Below are 14,666 nucleotides of genomic sequence, written 5' to 3'. Positions count from 1 at the left end.
AAATGAGAGATTTCTATGATTTCAGAGTGGTGGAGAAATGACATTAAGTACAGCTGTCATATATGAGAGATGTAGAAACTGCAGTGGGGAGTTTGCCCTCAAACCATTCTCGTCTGTTGAGTTTCTCTTAAAAGGTATGTGTTCCGTAGATGAAAGAGGAATAGCAGTATCTGACACAATATCGCATTGAGTGACAATACAAACACACACATCACAAACACGGAACTATATCACATACCGAGACGAGGCACTTGGCAAAGCGGAACCCGAGGGAACACCAGGAAGCACTGTTGTTTGAGCAGAGCAACAAAGAGCTCCATCGGGTTGGCTGCCTTAGCTGCAGAATGTTCTTTTTAGTTAACGCATAAAAAGCAGCCTGGTCAGAATATAACTCAGTTTGCCTCCTCCGATGTATAAGGTTCTGTGATGCAAACCCCATGAGTCATACTCTCAAGGCATGGATTCAGATCGTTGAGTTCCAGCTGAAGAAGTTACTGCCCCATCTGTTTTTCACCATCCTTCTTCGCTGCTTGTATAACCTGATACTCCGTCAAAACGAAGCAGATCAGTTTAAACGGTAAGCTGTAGAACAGCAGATCTCTGCTAACCCAGCCGATTTCAACTGAAGTGGGTTAGTGAGCACTCCAGCAGCTCTCCCAGCGAGCGCGGCGGTGGAGGGGAGGTGATAAGCAGTTGAAGGCTGTAAGCTCTTTAAGGTGCCATGACTGGAAATGCAAGAAGATAAGCGAACATGGCTTCAGACTCACTTCACACTCCTCCTACAATTTCACAGACAGAAAGGGCAGGATTGATCTCTGATCCTGTAGCACGGGCCTGGGATCACACAGCTGGATCATCCCAGCACATACTGAAGTAGCTCAGCAACTATTTTAACTTCTGCCACGGCCTGAGCTCGTCCCTGGCTATCACTGGAATGGAGTGCACAAAGTGGTGGCATAACCTGGCCACACAAAACAACTTCACTTCGAATATTTTACCAAAAAAACTTCAGGCAATATCGTCTACTGTCTTCTAACTGCAGCTATTCAGCACCAGCATTTTGGCACTGCTGGAGCCGCGGCCGGTGTTAGGCGCGTTGAGTAGCGCTCTCTTCGCGCCAGAACACAAAGGCAAGACCCAAACCCGAGGCTTTCCCACTTGTCTGCCTCCTGCCCTGACATCCAAAGCGTTTATCATTTCTGGGGGACGGGAAGCAGCAGTCGCCGGATGCCTGGGAGGCCACTGTCCTGTCATCGGCCATCTCGGTAAGCTCTCGGAGCAGACCGCGATGCTTTTTGTCCCTCACAGGCACAGGCAGCCAAGTAACCCCCTTGTACGCAGTCACGGTAAGAATGTCTTTGGAACTGTGTCCAATTCATCCCACTTATCTTCCTAGAAAGCAAAGACAACTTTGCTTCAAAAGCTGCTTTAAACCTTAGAGTGGTACAAAACGTATTTGCATTCCCAGATGATAGAAGTGATTATAACACACCAACAGCTATTTTCGGCCCATAATTATTTCTTTTCTGCTCAGTAGAGAAAACCATCTCAGCAATCACTTTGCTCTGAAAAGTGTGCCTGAAATAATTGAGCGTTAATCTTTATTATCTCCAGCTTCCTTACTACACATGCTCAAAGACAACATCTACAATTGTTAGGTCTGCAAACAGAATGAGGGACAGAAAAGCCAAGTTGCTTTATTCCTTTTTGTGCCCACCACGAATGAAAAGTTCTGTAAGCCAAGTGCCAGAAGTGGTGCTTGAGCCTCGAAATCCAGACCCAACCCGGGGCCCTCGCTGCAACCAGCTCGGATCTCTTTGGGGATGTCAGCCCCAGCCTGAAAAGACACGGCGAGACAGCCCACCGGCTGGCACAAAAGGTGGTGTCTTTACTTTGTTACTGCCAAGAGCTGAGTAGCACTTCAAAAATGATTAAAGGAGAACCACGCTCATATCCTTGTGGCCAGCAAAACAGACATCTCAGCAGCACTGTCACTGAAACCAGGGATTTCTTTGAAAGTTTTGTTTCCAGACTATCGGTGGCAATTGGGAACGAACGCCTAGTACTACTGCAGTTGGATGGGAATGTGGGAGTCCGATCGCAGAGATTTTAAAACAGTTCTGGTCTGCTTCAATAATGGTTTAACAACACTTAAAAACAGCTCATATTGAAGCCAAATGTTTCATTTCAAATTGTACACTTGACAATTAATTTTAATGACTGTTAATTACTAATGCTGGCTGGAAATTCGTTTATAGCCTCCGACACCCAGCTCCCCCACTACTCGTCTTTCTGCAGTTTCTCTCATGCTTCCAACCTTTATAAAACGCCCAGGGCAAAATTAATGTATTTCTTTACATGCAAGTGAGAAAAGCAGAAAAAAAGCAATTATCAAAGGCATTAATTATAAACAGTTACAAGCCGATCCTGAGTCAGAGCCCCTCACGACCTTTCTGCGCAGGATGCTCGCAGACAATCCTCCTCTCCCAGCTGAACCCTGAAGCACCTGGTGTCACCCACTCTAGCCAGGCCACTCACCAGCAGAGTCCTCCCAGCCACAGAAAGGATCACGAACAGCTGAGCTGCCTCCTCTTTTTTGTATTTGAAGTTTCTACAGCTTCATTTGCGAACTGTCTGTTTTCCAGCAGTGTTACTCCACCATGGGGGACAGCTGCAAGCCCCTTCTCATGCTCCCGTTTGTATAGAGCATTTATCACAGTTGCTCGAGCGCTCATCTATTTTTACGTGATCCCAGTAGCTTTCAGGCCAGCAGTGTGGGAAGATGCTGCTTTCAAGAAACACTACGCTAGCAATTGAAAGCCTTGTTGCCGGTATGACTGAGGCTTTTTTGGATGCCGTTTAGCACCGTTGGAGCGGGTTAGTGTTGTGGTAGCACGAGTCTGGTCAGTGGTAATCAGGTGGTTTGCAGCGCTGGTGCCAAGAGCCAACCAGCCAACCTAGATTTTGTAAAAGATGTTGGCATCAGATGATTCTGCAATATAGTCACTGAACAACCGTACGTCAACGTGCCGAGGTTTCTCCTTTTTTAATTTTGTGGCAGATGGTGGATATTACAGCCAAGAACTGTGGTAAGCCAGAGGCCCTGCCCATTGCTATCAAACCAAATGCTGGCTATTCTAAATGGAAACGTTTGTGATTAAGGGTGGGATTTGGCTTCGGTTTTCATGTATTTTGGCACTGTGGTCTGACACATTAGACTTACAGTATATAAGACAAATTAAATGTAAGCATCTTCAAATACATTACACTTCTTTCAACCTTCACACACCTTCGCGCTTTCTCTCTCAAAATACAGTGTAAGAATTAATCCACGCAAGCACATGTATGTTATTAACTACAAATGTGTATGTGTACAAACAAGTGTCTGTCCCTCTCTTTTAAAATGAAATGCCTCTGTGCTTCTGTGGAACTGCCGTGCCAGGCTAATTACAAGGGAGAGAAAAAAGGTTAGCAACCCTTTCAGAAAAAGTCATATAAGATGTATATCTAACAAGTGGCAACCTTGAAATCTCACTCTCACTGAAAAGAACATTAGAAAACCCTTCCCGACTATACCACTGGAGGAAAGTTTTAATAAAAACTAATTAAACTACAAAAATCTCAAGTGGTTAACTGATTTTAGGGGCTAAATTTCTGGCAATTCTAATTATCCTCTTGTGGTTTCACTTAGTGTTTCACAACCATGACAGATGACAATGAAAAACTGCAGTTAAATTCATCCTCCCTGACACCATGCTAAGCACTAGCTTCTCCCTCTCCAAGTAAAATCAATACCATGTTTGAGTAAACACGTTTACAGCTTTATTAGGATGTCTCGCTTGTTCTGTAACAGCTACTTGAAGCTGTGGTAACAAATCGACTCAACTCAGTTAAACCTAGAGAGCTGAGTAAGAGGCTCATCGATAAGGTTGTTATAAAAATAAACTGCAGGAGATCAGAAAGCTGGAACAAACAGCCTGGTAAATGTCAATATTTTTACTTCCAGAGAATGACAAAACCATGAGATCATGAATAAAAGGTTTTGGAAGTCTATATTTACTTTCTTTATAAAATGGTCACGTGCTATGTGCATTTCACTGTCCATGTGCAAACCTCTTACACACATTTCTTACTTTCTAATCACCAGCATGAATACTAAACGAAGTATGTTTTTCGGAAAAGCTGTTAGTATTGGTACTGCTGTCCCTGTCACTGTCCCTATCCCTGTCCCTTTCCCTCTCTCTCTCCCTCTTGTTTTCTTTATATTTATGGACATACTTGGAATGCATTGAATTTCTGTAAGGATCACTCAGATGGGCGTACGTCTTCCTTAGTCTGAGGTTATACAGTCATTTATGGACACATGCAAATAACACAACGTAGCACTTACTAGGCAACTATGAATAAGTGAAAGGAGTGTTTCCACTTCAGCAGCCTTTTCCTGGGATGGAGAGGAGGTGTCCAATACACAAAGCAAAAAAGAGTTCAGACTCCAATGCTTTAAACCATGACACCTGGAAAATGTTAATGAAGGATTCCTGCAAAAATGTGACAATGAAAAAAAATGAAATAAAACTCCACTACAACCCAGTTACTCCATTAGGAATCAGTTACTCAAGGCTGAATAATTTTATGGCATTGCACAGCTGATTACCACTCCTTGGACCTACGGGGCCAGCTCCCTTCAGCTCACAGAACAAGGTGCCATCATGTTTCCCAAGGCCCGTAGAGGTGCTCGGGCCCATCAGAGACCCTCCCCAAGGAAAATCAGCAGTCTCTGTTTTTTGACGCCTTTGTGCCAGCCGGAATGGTAGCTGTACCCTGCAGCTGTTTGGTCCTGAAGGCTGTGGAGGGGACGGAGAAGCCTGAGCTCCTGCCCTGAAGCCTGCTGAGGCTGACGGGACCTTCCCCGTCGCTGGCCTGTGCCCTGAGTCAGCACCATCCCCCGCCGCACGGTGACCGCTCGAAGCCGGAGGAGACCCTGTAGGGTTTCATCCTGCGACACCCTCCACGTTACCCAGCCTCAGCGGACTCTATTGATAACCTGTTGCATATCACCTCTGGTGACTCCTCAGCCCATCTTACTGCCTGAGCAAAGAACAATTTCAGCCTATCATACGCTCCACAGAAGATGTGGTGGAGGAAACCGATAACAAAGTTGTAACTTCTGATGGCTTGGTCCTATTTTTCATTTTTAAGCCCACGAGACGAACTTTGGGAAATTCCCTTTTGGATCAGAATCTGGTGGCTTTGGGCTTGTCTCCAACAAGCAGGATCAGGGGAAAACATTTGATTAAAGAAAAAAAATAACAAACTACCCTCCAAGCTTACAAGGAATATTCAAGGTGCTGTATATGCCAACCCAAATAAGAGTATTTTCCTTGGAAGTGGCTTCTCCAACTGTCTGAAAAGAATTCTTTCCAGGCTGATATTTCTCTTTGTTTTTCCTAAAAACATTTCCTAGAAGTGTTCTTCAAAAGCTAAAATTCTCCTTAGCCATTTTTGAGACAGCCAAATGAAATAAGCTTTCTTTCATTAGGACCTAAGGAAATTTCTGGAGCCTCAAAACAGATCTCTTGTATGACATTAGATGGCACAGATTACTACACCTACTGCTTGGGATAAGAGCAAGAGAATGTTACCAATTTAATGTAGAAATAATGAAGTTCTAAGCATGACAAAATGGAATACTATGTACTATCATCTATTCAGTTCTTAACATTTATTCAAAAAGGCAACATGAATGTAACCTCCTAGCTGAGATTCACAGGCACGAGGACTAGGAGATGTGAAGTTGTGTTTGCACAGGAGCCACCGTCTCTCAGTAAGGTTTTATTTGCAGGTGTGTCCCCACACGATCAGGCCGGCAGTATGCAAAGGGAACCAAAAAGTGACCCCCAGCGCAGTGGGAACACAGCAGTTGGGCAGCCTACGAATTCCTTGACTTCTGTGGGCTGAAACAGCCTACCCCGGCATTATATTCATAATGCTCCTATCTTAATACAGTGGCATTTAATATCTTTTGCCTCTTTAAATATCTGTTACAGTCCTGGACTGATACTAATCATTTACTGATGATGAGTAACACAACATCCCTTTAAGTAGAGTTGGAGATCAGCCTCAAGCCAACCTACAGCCACCGCTACCACCACTGCTTTCAGCCAGGACCATGTTTGTTCTTTCATGCCTGTTTTGTTGCATCCTTGCCATCCTCCTGCTTCCAGCAGGAGCCCATTTCAGTGGTGGGGGCAGGTGAACAAATTATGGGAGGCATCACCCTCCTATTATACGGCGGAGGCAGCTGCAGGTGTGCGAGGATCCCGCTAGCTCACACCGCAGCCCGAGCAGTACCTCCGTGGCCACTGCGTCAGTCCCCACAGCACCACACCAAGTCATAGTAGATGCGACATAGACAACATATTTTGGTGTATTTTCCTATTTCACTGTGTGTTGTTGTATCTCCTGTGAATACAGCATCAGCTTAATCTGACACATCATTTCTTAGGGGACTATATCCTGCCCTGATTCCCAGGGGAATGTTCTTGATGATCCAATCTGACTAGTGCCTCTGTCTCTACTCAGAATACATTAAAATAACACAAAAGTATTACCAACAGTCTGCGAGCAAGGTAATAATAACTCATTAAAGTCGTTTCTAACCTTCCACATGAACATTTTCTTTATCGTTACATGATTTTCTAACACATGACACATTAACATAAAATGAAATGTTATGAGGATAGGGATAGTAGGCATGACAAAGTATTTTAAACGGTGATGATTTGCTTTGAGGCGTTAAGTCAATTTGTAATTGTCCCATAGCTATTACAGCAAAAATTGGAACTTTATAATTGGTTTTGAAAATCTATTTTTAACACAGTAGGTTTGTTTTTTTAAAAGGTCCGCAACCTATCCGACGTTTATTTCTCAGAATGCCCATCCAGAATTTATGGTGAGGTAAATTAGGCCTTTTAAAGCCCAATTTTGCAAAATATTAATCCTCTTGCTGCGTACTGAGGCTCCCTTAACACTGACGGTGTCATTGACAGGCACAGAGACACAGCAGCTAGAAGGATCAGGTCCTGCTTCAGTCTAATTAGAAACTTCTGAGGGTTTTTAATTCCATACACTGATCCTTTTAAATGGATGTCTCACTTCTATGTGCTATTTAAAACACATGTACACTAATGTTTTGCCTTATGTGAATTCTACTGTGTATTCTTCTGGATTGCCTTTAAATCATATAGGTGAAAAAGTGAGCTACCACATTTAAGTTACTGTATTTTGATAAAAAATACCTATGTAATAAAATTAAGATGAACATTTAGAAACCAAGAGAAGGGCAGCAACTGAAACAAACCAGTTAAACCCGAATGGATCACAATTAAATTATGCTTGGACAGCACTTGCTACTAGTTTTAAGTATAATGCCAGCACAGAAATTTCCGAAGACATAATTATGGAATTATGAATGGGAATTGGTAAAAAGTGAAGCAGGGACTGAACAAGAAAACAGGAATATTCCTTGTTTTTCTTGAGTGATACCTACTTTTATGTTTTTCTTTAAGTAGCTGCAATTCAAACTGTGGCAAATTTCTAAATGGTGCCAGTAGTGATGCTGAAGTTGCTAGCGACTGGCTACGCTATTGATCAGAGTAACGATGGGCCTCCAGCTGAGCCTGAGAAAAATCAGCTAGAAACACAGAACCTGGTAATTCTCTAGTTTGTAGAAGGTCAGTTACAGAGATAATGTGGCCATCTAATAGCCCAGGTTTCGACGTGATGTTTATCTGAGAGAGGTACGAATGCCACCAGAACGCAGGGGCGGTAAGTCATGACCACGCTGACAAGCCATCCCCTCGCAAGCTAAGATTGATGCCCTATCTGCCGCTCAGCTATTAGACTCATGTATGCTGTTTATAAAACAGGAGCATTAAAGATGGGCAAAACGGGCTGTCAGTCAAAATGCTGATGACATTAAGAAGGTATTTTTATTTCAAAGCTTCATATCTCATCAGCCGTGATGTCGGTAACAACAGGGCTGCTCAGAGGCAATTAGCCACCCATGTTGCGTAAATGAAGACTATGAGAGTGCTGAGTCCAGCTCTAACACTTATCTTTACTTCTGAGAAAAGACAGAACAATTCAAAGTAGCATCCCCTTGTCTCTTCGCTTGGGAAGATAAATTTTCTAGCAAAAATCAGCCTTAACAAGTCACACGCACATACATATTTAATTGGTATCGCAAAAAAAAAAAAAAAAAAAAAAAAAAAAAAAAAAAAAGCTTCACGCCCAGCTGGCAAACAAAACCGCACCTCAGAGCTCCGGTGTTATCAGAAGGCAGCACTTCACAGCAGTGATATTTTACCCACTGTATTTCTCTTTATCAAACGTGATTAGAAAATGATGACAACTTCCCAAGGTATCTTAAACAAGTATAAAAAACCTTATACACATTAAAGACCACTGCAAGTGGGTTAAGTAGCTTCTGATATCACACTCCTGCTGTTCAGTAAAGAATGGTTTTGTGTTCCTTGAACTCCTATTTCAACAAATCTAGAATGTTTTAGGGGTGGTGAGTACTGGAGGGAGGGCAGCCCTTACAACAAAGGTTCATACAGAGATGAAAACACAACAAATAAGAGGAATATTTCATTTGGCTGCAATGTTTTTAGCAAAAACAGGTTCTTCCGCAATCTTAAAGAGCTCTATAAATCCGTTATGGAACTTCCTTCTTAACAGAGTCACAAGCTCACTCGTAATTTAGTATTCTGACAAACCATCCAAATCACCTCTCTCTGCTGAAGGCATTATCAGATCTTTTTGGCACGTTCGGTGCTCCTGGTACAGCCATACAGCAACTAGCCCTAACAACTTACTTCATTTCTCACATGCCCACACACCTCCATCCACATTAATTCCTTCCCATGAAGCACACACAGCACAAATTAGACAAAGCCACGAACACAGCCCATCTTTGCCCTGTACCAGATCTATTGTGAGAAGATGGTGTTCCCATTGTACAAGCTTCATTTTTTTAAATTCACTCAGCTTCTACTCTCTAGCCACCAGCATTGCCCTCTGAGGATGACTGAAGCTGGATTTTCTGAGGAGCCAGAAATGGCACCTGGGAACCTGATTCCTGTAGGATTAGACCTCACAGGACCACAGCGCAATTTAGCTTGGGAGGGACCCCTGGAGCTCCCTTGCTTCAGCCGTGGCTTACAGCAGGGCCAACTCAGATCATGTGAAATCCCACCCAGACGATTTTTTTATTTTAAAGATTCTTGGATTCCTTCCATAAACGCCAGATTCTGTAGAACAACAGCGTAAGAATTATTACACTGGATTCGATTCTGTTTCCATTTTTATCAATAGTATATACGTTGAAATCCACTGGCTTCAGTCAAGGTATTCCAAAGTTAAACCAGCGTTGGAAAACAGAAACGGAGCTTTTTTAAAAAAAGGTTTCTGAGTCAAACTTTTAATAGCAGAGGAGTAACGCTGAGACATTATTCTCTGCACTATGGGTTCTCTGCAAACCTGTATTTATGTTTCTTGAGCTGTGTTTTTATAAACATACATCTACCGGTATGTGTAATATATTCAAAGAATGTTTCACATCAAGGGTAATATTTTAACACTGCAATAACGTTGAAGTGTATGAAGTATACCAACTACTACTAAGCTCTGAAATCAAAGCTAGATGTCACCCTATAGAAAATCATTTGCGTTTACCTCATGAAAACAGGCTAAAATTTGAACAATGTGACGACCTTCAGGCAAACTCTGAGGCACCCAAGCTCTTTATCTAATTTGTAGAGGCGTTTAGATTAAGATGGAAAAATGATGTTTAGAATTAACCTCTACATTAAAGATGAGGGAACGGCTTTACTGAGCCAGTGTGGCAACAAAAACAGAAGGAGGGAAGTATCCGCGGTAAGCCCTGTGGTCTCTGAAGGGAAGATAAGGATGCCATGACCACAGTCACGCAAGGACACGTATAAAGGAGGTCAACTCCTCTCTTCTGTCGCTGTCCCTGCCTTCTATCGCGGTAGTCCTCTGCTAGCTGAGACAGCAGTTGGCCATCTCGTAAGATTCACGCTAGGCTTCACATGAGAGGGAGAAGGGCTTATTCCCTCAGTATGTGCACTGGAACAATTCTGAACGTAGCCTTCAAACTGTAGCTAGCAGCTTTGCGAAATTCCCTGGTACATGAGAGCCGCCAGCGTCATTTTTAAACTGACAGGTGGTTTGTGCCGTTGACTTCAGCTTTGATACTGACAGAGGCAAACTGCGATCGGCTCGTATTTGGCACCAGATAATGCTTAATGAAGAGCTCCTTCTATCTCAGGATTTCTTTTCCCTGAGAACGGTATAACATCTTTATAGCATGGTGATAAGTAATAGATACTTGCCACGATCATTCTGTCACTGCTTCATCAGGCTGCTTTAAAATGATTTGTGGTTACATTTCATACTCTAGTACTTTCATGCGGTATATGACTAAATCATAGCAGATTACTACGTCAATATATTTATATTGACAGAACCTGAAGCAGCATTGATTTTACACCTTCCCCTATTCATTCATTATGAAGTCTCTGCCCAGTTCCACAGAGTAGGCAGATTCTAGGGGAGAGATTTTGCAGGGAACAATGGCAGTAACTATCACAAAAGATGCTTATTGTTTTCATTAGTTACGGTGGCAATGACAACAGGGAGTCCGAACAGAAGGCAGAGCTACTGTGGCTAAAGAGAGCAGGACAGCATAAAGCTGAGATGGTAAAACTGTCCATATTTCCATCTACTCATTGCCATTAAATATGCTTTGGTTACCATTATTGCAAAGGTTCAAAACTGGGGCTGACCAGTAATAAATGAATGTAATCTAACAGGTACTAGAGTTTCCCCCGAACTCTACAAACGAAGGCTATAACTCCATGAGGAGGACTCCTGTGACACAAAGCCATGTCAGCAAAGCTCAAGTGATTTGTCAATGTCATCAGAACCCAGAGGTGGAATTACAACTTTAATTTACGGGTATTTCAGGGATTTCTAACCAAAAAATCTGTGTTACCCCTGAAATCCACAAGAGGTGCTGAGATGCTCCAGCGTAAATTGTTACTGCTTAAACTTCTAAACAGTGGCAGTGGTGCTGGAAAGCAATAAAGGCACAACTCCGCTGGTATGGTTTAGAGAAGTGTTTTTATCATAAAGATACCTGCAGCAACCTTAAAACCCAGTTTCTCATTCACGCATTGCACCAGCCTGAGTGGCAGATGACTTGATGCCTTCAGTAAGAGGCAAGAAACCCAGAGATAGTCCTGGCGCCAACTTAATAAAAACACATTTCAGCTGAAGAATGCAGTTTATTTCTTGCTGCTCGCTGTTGGACTGAGCTAGCTCTCCTTGGAGGCCAGCAGCTTCACGCTCAGAAATGTTGAACTCATGAATCAACTCACAGAGTTACAAATGCCCAGAAACTTTGTGTCTTTAAACTTTTTCATGTCTTTTAAGGTTTCGAGACCTTCAGTAGTTAGATAGGTTCTAGAAAAAACAACCCAACAGATTTCTTATTTTCCACTTTCACATGGAGAAACACATGAGGAGTGATTTGCCAAGTTGGCATAATTGTCGAGACGGAATTTCCTTACAATCTGTGAGTTCTACCTCTGGAAGAGAGTGCTGCCGTGAAAGACCTTTCAAAATATGATAGTGTCTCACAAACCTGAAGGAAAAATAAATCCTGCTCAACGGGGTTAGTTCTCATGATATCCCACATTCCCCCCTCAGTCAAGACATTTGCTCCAACAAAACCACTGCTCAGTCACGTTAATATACCGGTCCCAGACAAGTATGGGAACCTTTGCCATGGTAGCCTTGTTCTCTGCTGTTTGAATAAAGGTACTATGTTTCCAGGAGATTATATTATAACACTGAGTGCATTTTTTTTAGTTAAGGGATGAATTTTGCAACATTTTACTATGAGGACACGAAAATCAAAACGTTACAGGTACTGTTGCCTAGGTAGTAACAACTTAATAAAAACCTCAATCAAAGAAGGAAGCCAGAAAAACACTGAAGGGAATATAACCTTCCCATTACAAAAATTCTGTCAGGAAAGTAATGCTGTGCCTGGCTCAATGCTAGAATCGACAGAAGATACATGGGTTGAGCAGCATCACCAGTGGTACGGCACAGGGCTTTCTGGTCAGGAGACAATAAAGAACTTTTCCTGTTGCAAATACGTACTTTGAAAACACATGAAAAGTGTGATATAGATAAAATACAGACATTTCCCCCAAATGAAACACAGACCAAATCAAAGCCTACCCAGTCCAGTATCCCATTTCCTACATATGGGAAGGAAAATGAAATGACTCCATGAAGAAGGAAACCACAGTATATAAGACTAGAATCAGCTGCGTATCTAGACTGTTACGACTCCCAAACCTCCCATCTGGACTAAACTCAGGAAAATCTTTCTCTGAAGAGAATAAACGACCAATTTATTATTTATGGGGTGACAGAGGAGAACGAAGATATCTCAGAAGCTAATGGAAGAGCTATGGATATTGTAAAGCTCATGTTGCTTTGAGTCACAGCAGAGAGAAATATGGTGCAAAGAGAAGCGAAGCCCCCGCGCTGACCCCAGGTAAGGGTCTAACTGCAGCGAGGCTTCAGACAGATTGGCAACTGCTGAGCCAGCTTCCATCACGGCGGGCAACACCGCGGGGGCCCTTCGCTTCCCTGGAGCGGGGGCAGATCCGCACAATGCCACGCTAACCCCGGCCGCACTGCGCTGGCCGCCACTCCGAGGGCAGCTGGGGGCTCAGTGCTGTTTGGGGGAACCGAGGAAAACAACATATGTCCATACAAACAGCGATGCAGGACGTCTGCTGGGATCACCCCAAATACACTGAAGCTTGCTGCATCCTCACGTTATCTCAGCAGACTCAGAACGACAAAAGGCACTTGATCTCTTAGAAGACTTCTCTTCTTTCCTTCCTTCCCAACAGAGTTTGGCATTTTTCACATCATTTTTCCCCTCAGAGAAAGGAATCTCACAACTGATCCAAGACCAGCCTGACCTCCTCACGCTGCTGGTGGAAGGCAGAATAGTCTCTGATGTGGCTTCTATCAGCCTTTCCATTCTGGAATAATTAAGTAAATTCAACGTTTTTGCCCTTCTACAGAAAACCAGCAGCTATGGCAGCACCAGGGAAAAGGACATCATTTTAAGAGGAAGGGTTATGAGAGTCCAAGCAGTCCTTAAAGCCTGATTATTTAGTCACAATAGTCTTCCTGCAGCTAAACTAAGAAAGAATAAAAGTAGGATTACCAAAAAAAAAAAAAAAAAAAAAAAAGGGTCCTGATTTCAAAAAGCCTAGAGTCTGAAGAACTCAGAATAAACACAACCCGAGCTGAACATGGCAAGCAGGTGAAAAGCTGCCTCCGGCTGAGGCAGGGCTTGGCTGGGGTCTACACAGCTCGGCTGGGGTCTACACTGCCCTCCTGGGCCCTCCGCAGCGTGCTTCTATCTGCAGGGTCTGAAAACAACGTAGGAACAATCTTTTCTTTTCATGGGAACAGCAGCTTACTGGCACAGCTGATACACAGAGCACACGTACACAAGGACAAGCACTTGAAGAAGATCTTATTTATGTTCTAGTCACTGTTACTTACCGGTTCAAATTCAGTCTTGTTTGTGATTAAGGCACAATAGAGAGTGACAAGCGTGCACTAAAAGGTATATGGACAGTATGACCCATCGTGTTTTCCTCTATTTCTGTCCTTTTTGATTCACAACAGCACAGAAGCAATGAGTAATAACATTCCTATTTTCAGCCAAATTTAAGCATATACTGAAAATTTATCATTGGTTTAAGTGATGTATTAGGTAAGGACGGAATTACTCACATGCTTAAGGTTAAGCTCATGTTGACTAGTTTCTTGAAGAGGGACACAATTCTGAAGCTTTAATTTGGTAACATGCTGCTTGTTATCCCCTTCATAACTGCAAGACTGAGCCCTGCAATTCTATTTATAAAGTCTCTTTGGTAATGTTTCCAGTAAATTAGTGACTAATGGAGCTCCTTACAGCTACTGCGTACTGGATATTAGAGCCTTCAGGACGCAATAGTGCATCACAGAGCTACATGTATGAAGGTTACAATGAATGACAGAACTTTTGGATTAGATTGGGTTTTGGCTTATATTGAATAATTTTTTAAAACAGGCATAGACATAACATCCTCTTTTTTCCTTAGAGCTTGTGCCAAAAAAAAAATAGTAAATTTGCAAATGGATATTAAGCATTGCCAGATATTTTCTGGGTTTGTTTTAACAAATTAACCCTTCGTGTTCTTTTCTGATGCCCAAATAATTGTATTGGAAGCAGATGTTCTACCAAAATTGACAGGATCAGAAGACATTATGCTCACTTATTAACATACTGTTTAATATTCACTACAACCTGTTTTAAAGAACAACAATGTGTTAACATTTAAGCCAGGAGGGATTTCTGTACACTATATAGTGCTTGATGCAGCTTGTTTATGCAACAGTCTGACAGATACAATTAATCTCATGAAAACAACCAGAGTATGACATTATTTTTAAAGTAATAGAATACACTTTCCCTTTGAAAATCAGAACTTAAT

General features: G+C 42.5%; 1 protein-coding gene across 3 annotated transcripts in view; it reads right to left on the bottom strand.

Annotated features, from left to right (window-relative positions):
• ADK (adenosine kinase) overlaps positions 1–14,666 on the bottom strand; it is a 291,562-nt gene that overhangs the window by 3,811 nt on the left and 273,085 nt on the right. The window lies entirely within an intron of this gene.

Source organism: Falco punctatus (genome assembly GCF_963210335.1).
Source record: "Falco punctatus genome assembly, chromosome: 9".
In the NCBI taxonomy this organism is placed as follows: domain Eukaryota; kingdom Metazoa; phylum Chordata; class Aves; order Falconiformes; family Falconidae; genus Falco; species Falco punctatus.
The sequence above is the reverse complement of the archived record's forward strand: the minus strand, read 5'-3'. Positions and strand labels throughout refer to the sequence as shown.